Genomic DNA, 16,250 nt, shown 5'->3' on the forward strand with positions numbered 1-16,250 from the left:
CTCCTCTTTCACTGCCAGAGAAGCATAAAAGGGGCGTTAATGTAACTGAGAATCAGGCTGTTTCACTGTAACTGCACACACTGTACCTCTCTAGAGCAGATATTCCTGAGTTGAAGACTAGATATGTTGTGCATAGTTGTTGTTATTTAATAGCTATATTACACTAATGCCACAGGAGGGGGCAGGGGGCTTACATAAACAATACCCACATTTCATTCCTCCTTTCTCCCCATTTTTTTCCTGGTTTCAGGAGGCTCCTAGCTGCTCTCTTTCACTCACCTATGGGAAGAGGCAGCACCTGGCAAGGTCCCTGCCCTTCCCAAGTCACGTCTAGTGCCAACAGCCCCTACCTTCTCTTATCCCTCCCTCCCCCAAAGATCAGAACTACATTTAAGGAGCATAAGGTGAAAGATACAGAATTTTTCACCTCTAGGTCTGCTCTGGGGATAGGACATTGCTACCCTCTAAAGGTTGTTTGATGGCCCATGTGCAATAAGTTTCCTAGTCTCAGCCCAGTCCCCAATGGATAAGAGTATTTTCTCTCTTGTGAAGTTTTCCCCTATTTATTACTATTAACACCACCATACTTTAAGAAAACCAATTATAATTACATGACACACCTCCCCTGTTAGAACCTCCAACAGTAATTTGGACATTCTTTCCTTTGGAATCACTTTGCTGAGAATCTAAACAACCAGTTGAAAGTGTGTTGTTCTTGCTGAGACCAAATCGTTAGCAAAGTCTTAGGAAATGCCTAGTGAGAATAACTGTTCTAATGCGACACTTGCTGTTTCCTTATGTCATTAATTTTGTATTGAGTGGCATACAGACATGAGTCATCTGCAGGCTGACCAATATACTGTTTCTGATCAGAATTCTTTGATGCTTAGTGCTCCTTCATTACACAGTTCACCTATCACTTCTTTGACATTGCTAAGAGAAAGTCAAGAATCTTTTCTGGCCAAAATACAACCACCTCAACAGTCAATCCCCTGCACTACTTTTTTAAGGGCTAAATTGTGACAGCCTGGAAAGCAGACCGTGACTCAGATACAGTCACTCTCCTGGTATCCCCCCTTCTCTAGGGACATATTTTCTGTGCCAGCTTTATACATAGTGCAGTATACCTCCCTAGTGGACTACCACAGATGAGTTGTCCAGCACATTGTGGGGTATGGAGCTAAGTCTCTGACCATTTCTTTCCCCACTTGCCCACTCCCTTTCCGCCTGTATTAGAGAAGGACAAGTGGCTCTGAAGAGACTTCATCTCCTCCATGCACTTCCTACAATGTGGGCAGCCAGCACATTGTGAGTAAGGGGATATCTTACACCCCTGGACTCCTGTGCACATGCACACATGGTGGACAACAATTTGGCCCTAAGTCTGATAGTATTAATATTTGACATCACATCCTGCTTTTAATTGGTAAACTAGGTCCAAAGTTCATGGTGGGACTTGAACTTGTTCCTTGGGAGGCTGATGCTTGTAACTCCAGTAATGCCATGCTACTTACTGGATCCAAATAGAGAGGACAAGCACCAACTGATATTGTTTGATCTGTCACTTGTTAATGCATCATCAAACATATTTTATTTGGCTTTCTGATTTGTGTGTGTGTTCAAGCAAACTAAAAGTAACAGTTCACTTGATCGGTTTGCAATGGGGATGTGGGGAGAAAGAGCATAGATTATTTTAAAAAGTGTGGAGACCCTTTTCTGGTCATTTGACCCTTTTCTGCTTGAGTTTTTAAATTACTGTTCTACACTTACTTCACTAATATTTTTCACAAATAATGTTTCTCTTCAGAACACAGAGAACATTTTGTACAACTCAATTATGAGCTGGCAGAGGAAACTGGCCCAGTCTGCATGGGAGAGGGATATACCTCAGCAGCATCAAAGTAAAGGCTGTTGAAAGCTGAAGCTTTCTTTGGAAGCTAAACTACAACTCAGCATGTTTTAATGATGGTAGCAGACATCTTCTACTGTTTCCCAAGGCAAATATATATCTAATTCATCAATAAATGGCATAAGAGAAACTCACAGTTTACTTAAAGGTAACAAAGAAAATGGCTTCCATAGATGCCTGATTGATACACTCTTTGTATAAATATGAACCCAAGGATGGTTTCATCTGAGCTATTTTCCTCCTCAGACTAGCTTTACTAACTATCCACACGCAATCCTACATGTTTATCAAGGAATCATAGACTATCAGGGTTGGAAGGGACCTCAGGAGGTCATCTAGTCCAACCCCCTGCTCAAAGCAGGACCAATCCCCAGACAAATTATTGCCCCAGGTCCCTAAATGGCCCCCTCAAGGATTGACTTTACAACCCTGGGTTTAGCAGGCCAATGATCAAACCACTGAGCTGTATGTGCAATATCTTGCATTCTAAGTGCAGTATTTTATTTGCTCCCAAAGGGGATATTACATTGAGGGAGAATCACTTATAAGCTCTCTTGCTTGTATCCAATAGGTGAGAGAAACCATGATGGTGAAATTCTGGCCAAATTGAAGTCATTTGGAGTTTTGATTGATAGGGGTTTAACAAATTACATTGAATATATCTCTTTCTGTGGATTTGTATTAGTAAGTGAAGTATGGTGCCAAATTGAATAGTGACTGCAAGATTTATTTTTCTGTAATATTTAGAGAAATTGATATAAATGGATTATCTATATTGTTGTTGTTGTTTTTAGGTATAAATTACAGAACTGAAATTAGCCTGTGTGCGTGTATGTATATCCTGTATTGTACATATATATATATATAAAATATTGTTGTTGTTTCTGGGTAATCACTAATGAGGCACTCACTTGTGTTGTAGCTATAAGTACCTCTCTGCTCTTCCCTATACCACATCATGCCACCAAATATACAGATACTCACATGAATCACTGTAGTTCAGCAAAGGTTTCCCAAGAAGCCTGTAACTTTTTTGAAATATTTTTTGATACTACTGTCAAGAGCAATGCAGATGTGGTCTCCTCTGGCTTCAATATACAGAAGGGGTCTAGTTACAAATAGCCACTTTCTCACTGATATCATAAAATTAAACTCTGTTCCAAATACCACCTGGCTTCTGTAAATGGCAAAAGACTTAATACGATGCTCAGCCACCCACCACTGTGGATGAGAATTAATTGAGGCCTAAATAAAGGTTAGTATTTGAGTCAAATCTTATTTTATCTGAATCGGTTCTATCCACCGTATTCCAGAGTCTAAGCTGCCTTAAGATAGTTGCAAACTGTTTATGTAATGAGCTGCATCTAAAAATCTAGCTGTGGAGTCAAATTTTGTTCTCAGTTGTATACCAGAATAAATCCAAGGTAACTCCACTGAAGACACATTATGGTATAAGCAAAAGCAGGATCTCACCCATATAATACAAATTACCATCTCATGTCTTAAGAAGTAATTATCTAGTGTCATGAGCAAAGCAATAATGATTATTTTCTAATGTTTCCAAAGTAACATGGGAAGCATCAGGCAAGCTGAATCCATTCCGAAAAGCACAAAATTGCTAATTAAGATGGAGGCTGAGTTAGTGGATATAACAATGTAATCCCTCTGAACAAAGTGGCAGATATGCCAGCTTGTAATTGCTAACTATACTTTGTGGTGGGCTTTTTCCTCATATAAGGCAAAAGTACGCATTTTCTCCAATCTCTTTTCAATCATTCTTTACGTTATGTTTTGTTCTTTTTTACTGCACATGCCAGGTGTTCCTTTTTGCTGCAAAACAATACATTAGTTCATTTTTTGAAGCTCAGTGAGTTGAGGCTTTCTACATTTCCCTGCTCTCATCCAATCAGCAAGCAGGAGCATTGGCATGTGTCATAAATTTTACTGAGAATGTGGAACAGCTGAAAAGTGTACCAAGTGTACTGAGATCATATCTTCTCAGAATCCCAGTGGGCAGAACGGGAAATGAAACGTGTGGTTATGTTCTCATGAAGAAATAGGCTGGAGCATGAACAGAGTGATTTTTAAGTCCTTAGAAGAACTTCTCTTAAAACAAAACTTTTTAAAAAAATTAACTCCTTGACCATTATATAAAGTTTACTTTCAGGGACCAGTTTATTGAGAAAGAGAGATCTAATCATCTGAGCACGGCACCAACACTCCCACCTGCTTGGGAGACCCATTTAAGGATCTTTGCGTCAATTTTCCCAGGTATAAAATGGACTTGCTACCTATTTCACAGGGGTGTTGTGAGCATATGTTACAATTAGTGTTTGGAAAGCTCATTGAAAATGAAAACTATTATCACTGAGAAATATTATTTTTGGTGAGGATTCTTGCACTGTCTGGGGTGGCTCACAACCATGAGTGCCAGCTTCAGGGCAGACTGTCAAAAAGCAGGGCAGAGACCCCAAACTGTTCTACAGTTAGCTTTCACCAACCCAGTAACAAGTGTGAACTCCTAAAGCACCATAAGAGTCTTACCATGAAGTCACAAACCGTCCTCTTGGGCATTCCAGTCTATCTTATCACCCAGACAAGCTGGACCTAGTGATGGTTGCTATACACCAAAGATCACAAAAGATTCCGGTTGCTTCCAGTCCCCAGGAACCATCATTTACCCACGTCAATTTATACCTTAGATCTCGCCCCAAAGACAATGCTTTCTGCCAATCCTATAGCAAACTATCTAAAAATTTATTAACTTAAAAAAAAAAGAAATGAGAGAGTTATTGCAAGCTTAAAGCAGGCAAACATACATTTTTTACAGGTACAAAGCAAAAACTTAAATATTACCTTCTAGCATGTGATAAAGAAATTATAACTGAGATTAATATATGCAGAAATTTACAAGCATTTCACAAAGTCTAAACACTAGATAAATTGTTATCAATCCAATACCCATCTTAACCACACTAATACAGAGACTGGTTTCCAGCAATGAATTTGTCAGTGCTCAGCTGAGGCCTAAAGCCTTAGCAAAATCGGGCACTTGGCTAGATTACTTAGGCTTGGTCTACACTACCCCCCCCCAATTCGAACTAAGGTACGCAACTTCAGCTACGTGAATAACGTAGCTGAAGTCGAAGTACCTTAGTTCGAACTTACCTTGGTCCACACGCGGCAGGCAGGCTCCCCCGTCGACTCCGCGGTACTCCTCTCGCCGAGCTGGAGTACCGCAGTCGACGGCAAGCACTTCCGGGTTCGACTTATCGCGTCCAGACTAGACGCGATAAGTCGAACCCAGAACTTCGATTTCCAGCCGTCGAACTAGCTGGTAAGTGTAGCCAAGGCCTAAGATGCTCATTGTTTCTTCACAAAAGTACACAGGAGCTGCTTTCCTAGTCATTCATTATGCCCCCAACTCTTCACTATCTCCAAACAATGCTCATATGTATTGGAGAGTGATAGCCACAGAGAGCTGGTTGCCACTCTCTGATCTCCAGCCACCCATCCTCTACAAGTGCAGAGAACCTACTCCAATTTCTGCCACTGGCATAACCTCCATAACATATGTAGTAAGGAATGGAAATACACAGCGAAAGCACTCAAACTATATTAACTCCTCCCTGCAGTGATACCAGGAAGTGGGGGGAGGGGAGAGGAAATGGAAGAGAGAAAATCTACTGTGGCTTTAAAAATCATTTTAATCTACTTTGGACCACAAACAATAAAATGCCTTAATCTTATGGTTATTTCATGTTATCACTGCAGGATAGAGTTAAGTATGTTTGTGTGCCCTAACTGCATATTTCCACATCTAACTGTGTTTGGCTTTCTTTTGAGTTTAACTTTAACTCTTGAGTTTGTAAAGCTTAGTTTGGGGATTTACAATATCTCTGTAATGCATTTTACCCAGTTTACTAATTTGTACTTCCAATCTTAACTTCATTTTACCACAATTTTTTTGTCTGGGAATATTTTATGTATATGTATATATACAGTATGTGTATATATAAATATACAAGCCTGTGCTTTTATTAACATGCATAAGATGTTTGTGTTTTATTCAGACTGGCCTGCATATTAATTTTAAACAAGGATGAGATACCTGGAAAATTCCAGTGTTTACTGCTAAACCCTTTTAGAGTTATGTATGCTTTAAAGAAAGTCTTACACTTTTTGTGCTGTAAAAAAGGTTTTATTTTTTCACACTTGCCTCATTGAAAAAGGAGTTAAAGGAATTGTTCCACATTCCAGCGGGGAAATACATTCAATTTTGGGTTGAAAGAAGTATGAAAATTTTCAGTTAAAAGAAGAATTTTCGAGAAAATTACATGAGAACACAGGAGGTTATAAGTATCTCTCAACAAAATCTTAACTGTACCTTCCACAAGGGAGGCTGAATTTTGTTGCCTTTATAGTTAACATCAACACTAGTGTTGCCAACTCTCACAAGTTCATTGTGAGTCTTGTGATATTTGGTGCTGGCATCTTGTGAATACAAGAGATTCTCAGCTTTTACTTTTTTTAAAAAAGCAAGTCTCTAGCACTCGTTGCACAAAACAGTTTGAAAATGTGAACCAAGTGTACCCTACATGCTCAGAAACCAGAACGCAAATAAAAAGGGTGCAAATGTATTATTTCAAAGTCTTATGATTTTTAAACTAATCTCATGATTTTTGGGGAGCTCATCATTGGTGATGCTGCAACGTTCCCACTGAGTTCAGTGGGAATAGTATTGATACCTGAGTGAAAGCGGTTATAATTAGAGGTGTGAGAGAACATGCACAACAAAATTTAAAACACTTGAAATTTGCCTAATTTTGATTCTGTGGAGCTTCCATCAATGTGATAAATTCTGTACAAAAAAGTACATCATCAAACATATTGTCAGATGCAATTTCTAGTGAAAAGAAAAGAAAAATCACTCTTCATTGTGCCTGGACCCTAAGCACAGATTTAAAAAGAAATACCTACTGTTGTCTGTTTATTTCAGTTTATTTCTTCTTAACTTTGCATCAAGGGTATGTATTGACTTTGCTGAATCACAGAGGGTAGTTGCAAATGATGCATGAAATGAAAAATCCTTCTCCGCCTATTACACAGAGAAGCTACAGACAATGCTTAGCAGTCACGGCTGTGCTGCTCTGGTTTCTGTGATATTAAGCGTAACAAGATACAGCCAAAAAATGTGAGGTTTAAGGGAGTGCTAGGGTTGCTATTTTGGGCATTTCTTTAATTCATTTAACCCTCCCTTTCAGGAAAGCTATCCAATTAAGGAGTAAATTCCATCCCTGAAGACAATGAACTCACTCCAAGTGTAACCTGGTGTAGCATTTGGCCCTAAGCCAAAGGAAACAGAGCACCTACAAATGGGCTTGCAGAAATCAGGTTTTTCTCAGCTTCATTCAGATTTATGACCCTGAGTGTGCCTTTTAATATTTATTAAGGTCAAACTTGGAATAGAATACATAAGAATTACCCTGTAGCCACAACAAAGTAACGTGTACCTATATGCAACAAGTAAAGCAGTAATAAAACACAATAAAAAAATCCCACTAAAGAATAAAACACAATTTTTTTTTTAAAGAGAGAGTTAATAAATTATATGTGGAAGAGAGAAACATTCTTCAGAATGTATTATGCAAAGATACAAAGCCTTTGCCATTATACAATAACAAAAAATGGGGGGGGGAGAATGAAATAGACAAAATATATTGGGCTAGATTGTGGCTTTAGAAACAAGACCTGACTAAGAGATGGTGTGTAGCTACAGCATTTAGGAGTAGTCCCGAGAGGCAGGATGACTCCGAAGTGTGTCTCTGAGGCACAATGCTTCTCTTACTTCGTCTTTGCTCCTGGATTATAGTCTCTATTGCTGGTCCATACCAGCTGTAAATTACCCTCAATCCCCACATGTTGGCTAAACTACTTGCAACTGGCAGGGGATTGGTGATGCTAAGATTCCACCCATTACCTATGTCTACCTGCTCTAGGAATGGAGTAACAGGGCAAATAGACCAGTTTATTTCTGTTTGTCCAAACCTAGGTCCAGGTAGCCCACATAAGGGCATTACGTGTTTACTCCAACTTACTTGCATGTGTGGGTCTGTAGTGTGAGTCATAATCTAGCCCACAATAAGCATTTTCTTTGGACCCAAGGGAAATTATACGGTTGGGAGCATTGGTAGCATGGTGTGAACAAACGCACAAAAACCATTCGGGTAAAGGTAGGTCCAAGTGGACACCCATTCCCATCATGTCTCCCATACAGTTATCCTAATCTACTGTCTCAATTTCATCCTGGTGAAACAAAGTCTAAAAGATGCCTGTGTCTATAACTGCTCTCATCATCCCAATTTCTGGTCATTCAGATCCTTCCCTTAAACCCCACATGTTCCACAAGGTCCACACATACAAAAACTTGCCTCATATCTTTTCTGTGAAAATTGATCCAGTTTTTAGTTCATAATAAAATGTAAATAAACCCTAGCCCCTTGAATTCCAGGTATTCCTAAATATTTTGTACACCTCTGTTTTGAATAAGTTTAATGTATTATAGCGAAGCATCCCTGATCAGAAACCCCTCACCCAAACTTTGATGTAATTTAAAAATCTTCTGAAAAGATGTTTTCAGAGAGTAAGTGCTAATATCAGGGTTTGGAGTTTAATTGTGACTATGCAACACAGCTGCACTGACAGATTAGTGCTAACACCAGTCTGTTCAGAATTTATACCCTCATATAGGTTTTCAGGAAAATTAAATTTGAGGAAGTTGTGTTTATCAGCTTCCTGGCTTACTGTCAACAGACAATGCTGCTTTCTTTTTCAACTGTGAGGTGCTAATTATGGTTTTCTCAGACTTCAATATAAATGAAAATTATTTGGCAGTTGCCAACAGCTTTGCAAAGTTTGATAATGCCTTTATGAAGCTTTGAAAGTCTGAGCATAAGTTTATGATTTTAGCACTTCTGACTATATTTTATATAATTCTAGTGTGCACAGGAAGATATGACCTTCAGAGGTCACTACCAAAGAAACCTATTTCATAGGTGAGTATTTTGTTTTGGAGACAGGGAAGAAACAGTGTCTGAAATTGCAACAGCAATGAACGTCAGGAATACCAATCTTGTGTGAAAATATGAGCTTGAAGAAAGTTGATCCTTAATTGATTATTTGATTTTTAACAAAGAACATGATGAAGATTAAGCAGAGGTGCACTTGAGAACTTCTTGTTCTGTAAACTTGGGAGATTTTAGTGTTGGGTAAATTAGGTAAATAGCATGGCTTTGTCCTTCCATATTGACAATAAACAAAGATTTGTGGGTCCTCCTACAAAGAAAATTAACACTCAGCTTTCAACAGAGGAAACCATAACAATTATCCTCTAAGATAGAGTGAAGGGAGCATTGTCTAATGGCAGAAAAAATATTATTGTTTAATTATATAGATAATGAACTAATGGAATATGAAAATAGACAGGTATATTGCTAAGAAATCAGCACTTTGGTTCCATTTCTGGTTCCACAGGCTACGTAGGAGGTTGGTGCAAAAGCCTTGAAGTTTCATAAAGAGGCTCGTGAAATCACCAGAAATGAAATGGAGATCCCAGAGATAGATACATGGAGAAGTGCCCCGTCAGCGATGGGAGTAGCCTACAGGCATCTCACAGGTGTTATTTCAGAAAGGACCATTTTGGGGCCTAGCCATGAGTCAGTGTTGTGCTGCCCTCACCTCAGCCTATCCAATTCCTGTCCATCATGATCTCACCATGATTGACAGAGTTGGCCTAAGGATTTGGGAGAAAGTTAGCAAGATAATTCTTTGTGATGCATCCCAACTTTAACTGACTCATTTTGTTGAGGGGATCTTTGGGCATTTGCAGCCTGCTGCTCCAGAAGCCAAACTCAGCTGCTAATTCCTTTCCACATCAGTGACTGATTTCTATCACCTTACATTGGCAAGGTTATCTCCATAAGGAAAAGTACAAAAAATGTACTTTTCTTGTCCAGAGTGAAAGCTGAGATGGCCAAATCAGGGCAGCCTAAAAGCCAGCTCAGATTAGGGACGAGCAAAATGTATGGCTGGCTATATACTAGAGGAAGAGGATCTTCTCTTCTGTGCTCCTTCTCGTCTTCTCAGAGATCATGTCTAGGACCTTGGCATCCAAGTGGCTGGAGCAGTTCCATCAAGGGGGAGCAGGCTCCAAAATTCTTCTGACCTCTACCCCCACTCTTGGGGTGACTCTATAGATGCAGGCGTTGAGGTAGCTAGGGTGGCATTAGCAGCCCTACTTTACTTTCAGCTGCAAGGGTTTGTCTAAGCAGGTCTTGGAGATTTTGAACCAGGACTCCTTAAATGAATATCAAGTTGCTTCCGTTTTTCAGAATCCCCATAACAAAATAATACAATTTCAACACAGAAGAGAGCTGTCATATCAAATCTATTCAAGCTTCAGTTCTCATAGAAAAGGGTTAAATGGGTGCCCAGTTGTGCAGGAAAATCATATTAGTATTCAAATGCACCTTTTGTCTGCGAACAGGCTGACTGGTAATATGTTGGATGCTAGACAATCTGAATGCTGTCCTTCAGAAGAAAGGGAGATTAGAGCAACTGACCTGTTTGACTCCGGTTAGAGAGAAAGAGTGAAGGTTGTGAAGATGCACAACCTGCTATAATTGTGCAATTTCTACCCCTGATGTTGTTATAATATTTATCCCTACATCATACCTTTTTATAACATTTCTTTGTTTAGGTAGCCAAGCTGACAGGTTGTGGGAGGGGCAGGAAAGCAATCTCTATCCCTGAATCTGTAGGAACAGGATACTGTCACTAAACATAAATTATATTGTCAAGTCATCTAAGCCATTCCTCTTTGTCTCTTCATTGTTTTATGATTTTCATATCAACAACAACTTCCTCAACAACAGAATGCGGAGGGAGCCACAGTGCAAATATCCTGATCTGAAGCAGTTAGACCTGGTGGTTAGAACTGTAGTCAGGTCTAGTGGTCAGAGCAGGAGTCAGGAACTGGAGATCAATGACAGAGACAGTGCAGGAGTCAGTAGCCAGAGGTGGGGTATAGAAGCAGGGTTATAGAACAAAGCAGGAAGGAAGGAATCGGGAATAAGGCAGGGCCCAGGAGTCAAGCAAGAAGGTTGAGTCCAATGTAGCAGTAGCCAGAGGTACACCCCATTGGTCAGACAACTTCCTGTGCTTCCGTCTGGCTTAAATAGTGAGCTGGGCCAATTGGGTAGGCTGGACTACTCCTTCAATTGGGAGCTTCATGGGTGATGCCTATGGTGAGCTAGGTCCACCTGCCCACATTCCCTCCAGCACCAGCGAGCTGATGGGTGATGACTGTGGTCCAAGAACTGTTTGGGTAGCTGTGGATCCCAGTTTGAGACCCACAATCCCTCACAGTTACAGACAAACAGAAAGATCATCAAGCTGTGTGTTAGGCCTTGTTTTGCTTGGCCAATTAAAAGAAACTTTCTCAGCGATTGTCTTATTGCTTTTTAAAAGGACACTGTACCTTGTAAGTTTTCCTCTCATTCCAATGTGCCATTATCTTCCATTTTAGAATTATTGTCATATTTGCAATCACCATCTCCATTTCTTTGCTAGTGTCTCCCAAATCATATCCCAAATATCATAATACTCACCACTCCCCTGCACATGAAAGTCTGTGTCCACTGTGTAATGATAACAGCATCAATTTACAATGTTCACTTCCTTCTGAACAAGCTCTTGATTGATGTGTCAGTGCCCCCACTCTCGCTACCCTCCTGAGAGTACACAAAGGAGGGTAGCCTCCAGGGAATCCTAAAACAAAACTAGATAACAAATAAAACACTGTTTTTTCCCTGAGGAGGTATTAACCATGCACAGGAATCAGGCAATGTACACATCTCTCTCACAAATGAGAGGAAAGAGCATTTATTTGGATTTCCAAATTATGTTATGTGAAACATGCTTATGTCCTGTTTCCCCACTCAGGCTACAGCACACATTCAGTCCAGTTCAATGAGTTTTATTGGCATTCATTGTTAAAGTAATTAAAAGGGACAGACCCCTCAGGTGTCTATCAGATGTATCATAATAGGGCTATGCATTTTTTTTTTTTTTTTAGTTTGATCCCCTGTCCACTTAGTTTTATTGTCCATTCCTTGTCTGCTGGCAGGTTGCTACGTAAAGTGATGCCATTTCAGCCACATGTCTCCTTCCTACCAGGCACATGCACAATTTTTCCTCATTGCTTTTCCTCAATCTTTTATGAATTCTGATAGTTTGAAGAAATGTCTCCCTTGCACTTCATTGCATTTGTGACATTGGTGTAGAAAGCATCTCTCTGTTGCATTCTCTCCTGTTACATTCCTCTCAGGTTTAAACTGTGCTCCAGTTTCAACCTCTAGTTTCTGGTCACTGATTCTGTACTTGGTGAAAGTCTACTTTAGTTGTAGACATTTCACTGAGGTGAAGTAGTATGACAGTTCTGTAGCAATCTAGCTTACCACTGGCTTTGATTTGTCCTTCCAGTGACTCATGGAGCGGTGCTTCAAGTGCTGGTCTAGCATTTTTCATTTTTGAGCAGGGTTGTTTGCCCCATTGGAAGGAGGTTGGAGTTGCTGAGCCCAAACAGCGATGCTATATAAAAGTGGATCAGATTAGTGAGTCAGATTAGTACCTCAGATGAATTTGTGGCTCAAGAACAGGACAGGAATTGAGGTGATCTGGGTGACCTTGGGCAAGTCACTTTTTGCCTCAGTTCCCAGCTGTAAAATTAGGATAAAGCCTCCCAGGGGCATTATTTAAATTCTTGAATGTTTGTAAAGCGCTTTGAGATCCTTGGACGAAAGAGATTATATAGGTGCCACAATAAGGATTATTAATAAAAATATACCTCTTCAGATGTCCCAGTCTTGGAGATATGGATGGAGAGCTCTTTAATAGACCTGTAGTTAGTAGCGGGTAAACAGATGGATTCAATCAGCATTAATTTATCCACAGCTAGCTGAAAACAAATCATGCACTCCACACATACAATGGAGTTAATGTTTTGAACTATGCCTGGCAGCACCACAAGATCTACGGTTTAACTAGTAAAAATATGGGGTGATCTCCTAGAGAGATACTAATAACAAACAAAGGGTTTGTGTAGGTACTTTGATTCCAATTTAACAAAGTACATCAATCTATTCTTAACTAAAAAACATAAATAGCCCAGAGGACATGCTCAAGAGCTTTGCTGAATAGGGATCTCTCCTAGGATAAGGAGTTGCAGTGCAAAGAGTACAAAAAACAGGTACCCATTTTCCTTCCAAGTATCAGAAGGAAAAAGAACAGCAAACTTACAGCATAGATGTCTATTTTTACAAGGTTGTAGAGTATCTCTCAGTAGGATTCCTTCCTTCCTTTGCCAGGATTCTTCTGTTGTGAGACTGAATGTCTACCTGGGTAGTAGGACTCAGTCCGTGTAAACTTGTCTCCTCAAGATTCACGTTTACCTTTTAACTTTCAGCTCTTCACCCTCTGCTGTGAAAAAGAAACAAGTTGTGGTTTTGATGAGGCAGCAAGCAGTCTCACTGAAGGGATCTGATTTCCTCTGGTGAGTTAAACAAGTATAACTACATGAAAAATAAGTAGGAATGGGAATGCAGTTTTAGTGGAGACTGGTGACAACTCAAAAAAGGTAGGTAAAAGTGTACTCTGAGGCAATTTACAGCACTAAGTAAAGATCATACCATATTTGATTCAAAACAGGGTAGGCAATGTTTACTCTGCACAGCTCAGGAAGCCTGAACTGACATATTTTGTAAATGCCAAAGTGCAAAATTTGCTGATTTCATCTTATGTGCAAACTTTTGCACAGCTGTGTTCATCCCCTGCCAAAAATGTATTCCTTATTCATTCCTTTATTCTTTTCAGTCTAAAATGTGATCATCAACATAATAATTTATTTTTACATATTAAAAATGGAAATTTCAGAGCCTGAAATACAGTTTTCTGTTGGTAGCTGGAAATGAATTGAACAGTAATCTCATGCTTAATAAGCCATTTAGCAGAATAAAGTAGCTTTAGTTAATATGCACTCTTCAAAGATATAAATCCCCATATACCTACATGTGAGAATGTATATGGTACACTTGATTCTCCCATTTGAATAAATAACAAAGACTGTAAATTTAAATGTGCCCTTTCCATCTTGTATTTGAAACCATTTGTAGTTTCTTTATGTGAAGATACAAATTTGATCTCATCTCATGAGAAGAAGATGTTTCTTTTTGGCTAATGGTTCTTTTTTGAGTAGTGTAATATTCTTTATGCACAATGACTTACACGTGTGTCATGCATCTACTGCATCCAAATCATAACTTGCACATTATTTGTTATACCATAAAAATAGAATGGAGGGGAATTGATAAGATTCAGTCATTTTAGTGTGTCTTGTACTTTTGCAATTAAATTCTTAAAATCAGTAGTGCCGCACACACTTTTTCATTGTTATTCATGACAAGAGAAATATTAATGCACCAAATAAATAACCCAGATTGAAAAATGTATATGAAAAAATCATCAACATGTAATGGCTGAACTTCAGATAGTGAAAATAAAAGGGAAAGGATACTGAATTTTTAATCATTATCATGTTTGGTCTACATTTTGAAATGTGTTTTATACACAAAGAGCAATCATATTTCAGTCAGATGACTTTTATTTCAGATTAAGTCAAACAAACAAGAGCACATAAAGAGCTCGATTCTCTATTTATACCTTTGTAACTCTGCTAACTTTGATGGTATGACTTCAAAGACGTCAGATATCCAGCAGTGAAAGTGAAAGCAGAATCAGTCCCAAAGTCTTTCTGTGAGAGAAAGTAATTTATTCACACTAACATTCTTTATCTTGAACTAAATTACTCTCCAAAGGGAATTACCTCTCATGCCAATTTTAATATAGGCATAGATCATATGTTATAATATTTTTATTTAGATATTGTTAAATCTTAGAGATAAAATAATCCAAGAACAGAACATCTACAGCTAAATGGAGTCTCCAGAAGGCTATTAAACATTGTAGTTCCATAAAGAATGGAAAACGGGTCAAATAATGATAGCGAACCCACTGAAGATAATTTGAGACTGTCACAAAATGAAGGTAAACTTGTCATAAATTCAGAGTTTAAGCCCAGAAGGGACCATCAGATCATCTAGTCTGAGCACCTGTACATCATAGGTGACCAACATCACCCAGTACCTGCACACTGAACCTAACAACCAAAATTAGATACAAGTATTACAGCCCACAAGAAACTAGACTCTTACGTGTCATAGGCAGAGAATAGGAAGGGACCAAGATGCACCAGTGGCGAAAGCCCCTGCAATGTCAGAGAAATAATTAAGTCGGATATTTGACAAGTGACCCACCCCCACATGCTGTAAAGTAAAAAACAAAATGAAACAAAAACACAAGGTCATTACCAATCTGACCTGGAGGAAAATTCCTTCCCAACCTCACATATGACAATCAGTTAGACCCTGCGCGTATGAGCGAGAACCAGCCAGCCAAGCACCTGAGAAAAAGAATGTTCAGTGCAGCCTCAGAGAATTGGCCTGCCATGTCCACTGACTCATCTCCAGCCATCGCCATCTTGGAGGCTTCAAAAGAAGGAGACCAAAAAAAAACAATATATTGGGGAGGAGAAAAACATCCCTTCCTGACCCTGCAAATGGTCACTGAAGCCCTGAACCATGAGCTTTTAGAAACATAAGTCAGTAAGATATAACTTAATTTATATAAGGTTTGTCCAGAATATTGCTATATCTGTCATAGTCTTAAGGATTTTAGGAGTCCAGTGTATTGAAAATGAAATTGTTTCTGTATTATTGTGGAACTGTATGTAACTTCTCTAGGAGATACGATTAACACAACCCCTGGGAAATATTAGGAACTTCAAAGAATTTTTTGGGACAATGCATGAAGTGGATTTCCTAGGAAATACTTGGTGTGAGAAGAAGGCAAATGATCCACCCCCACCCTTTTGAAGTTTCACCTTGAGCAGAAAACCATGTCTGGCTATTACCTAGTTATGGTCTCTTAAAAGGCCCAAACTGGATAAATGAATGACTCACAGAGACAAGAGTGTGCTTGTTCTGAGCTGAAGCTGTGATGAACTAGGGACCACTGGAAAAAGCCTTGTGTATTTGGTTAAACAGATTAATCACCAACCAGAAGCCTGTTGGCATGAGGGTGTAATGTCTGCTAAGCTTATCAGCAGGGGTGGATGTTCTTTTATTGTTTTTAATATTTTCTCTGTATTGCTTTTATCTTAAGGCTA

The 16,250-nt window shown here is 39.2% G+C and overlaps 1 long non-coding RNA gene across 1 annotated transcript; it reads right to left on the minus strand.

The window, feature by feature from the left end:
• Positions 1–12,056: 12,056 nt before the first annotated feature.
• Positions 12,057–13,584, minus strand: LOC117885261. Its single transcript, XR_004647755.1, has 3 exons — positions 13,268–13,584; positions 12,816–12,867; positions 12,057–12,559 (listed from the first exon to the last, which is right to left on the minus strand). It is a non-coding gene; the product is annotated as an uncharacterized LOC117885261 (long non-coding RNA).
• Positions 13,585–16,250: the final 2,666 nt, after the last annotated feature.

This window comes from Trachemys scripta, chromosome 11, assembly GCF_013100865.1.
Source record: "Trachemys scripta elegans isolate TJP31775 chromosome 11, CAS_Tse_1.0, whole genome shotgun sequence".
Taxonomy (NCBI): Eukaryota; Metazoa; Chordata; order Testudines; family Emydidae; genus Trachemys; species Trachemys scripta.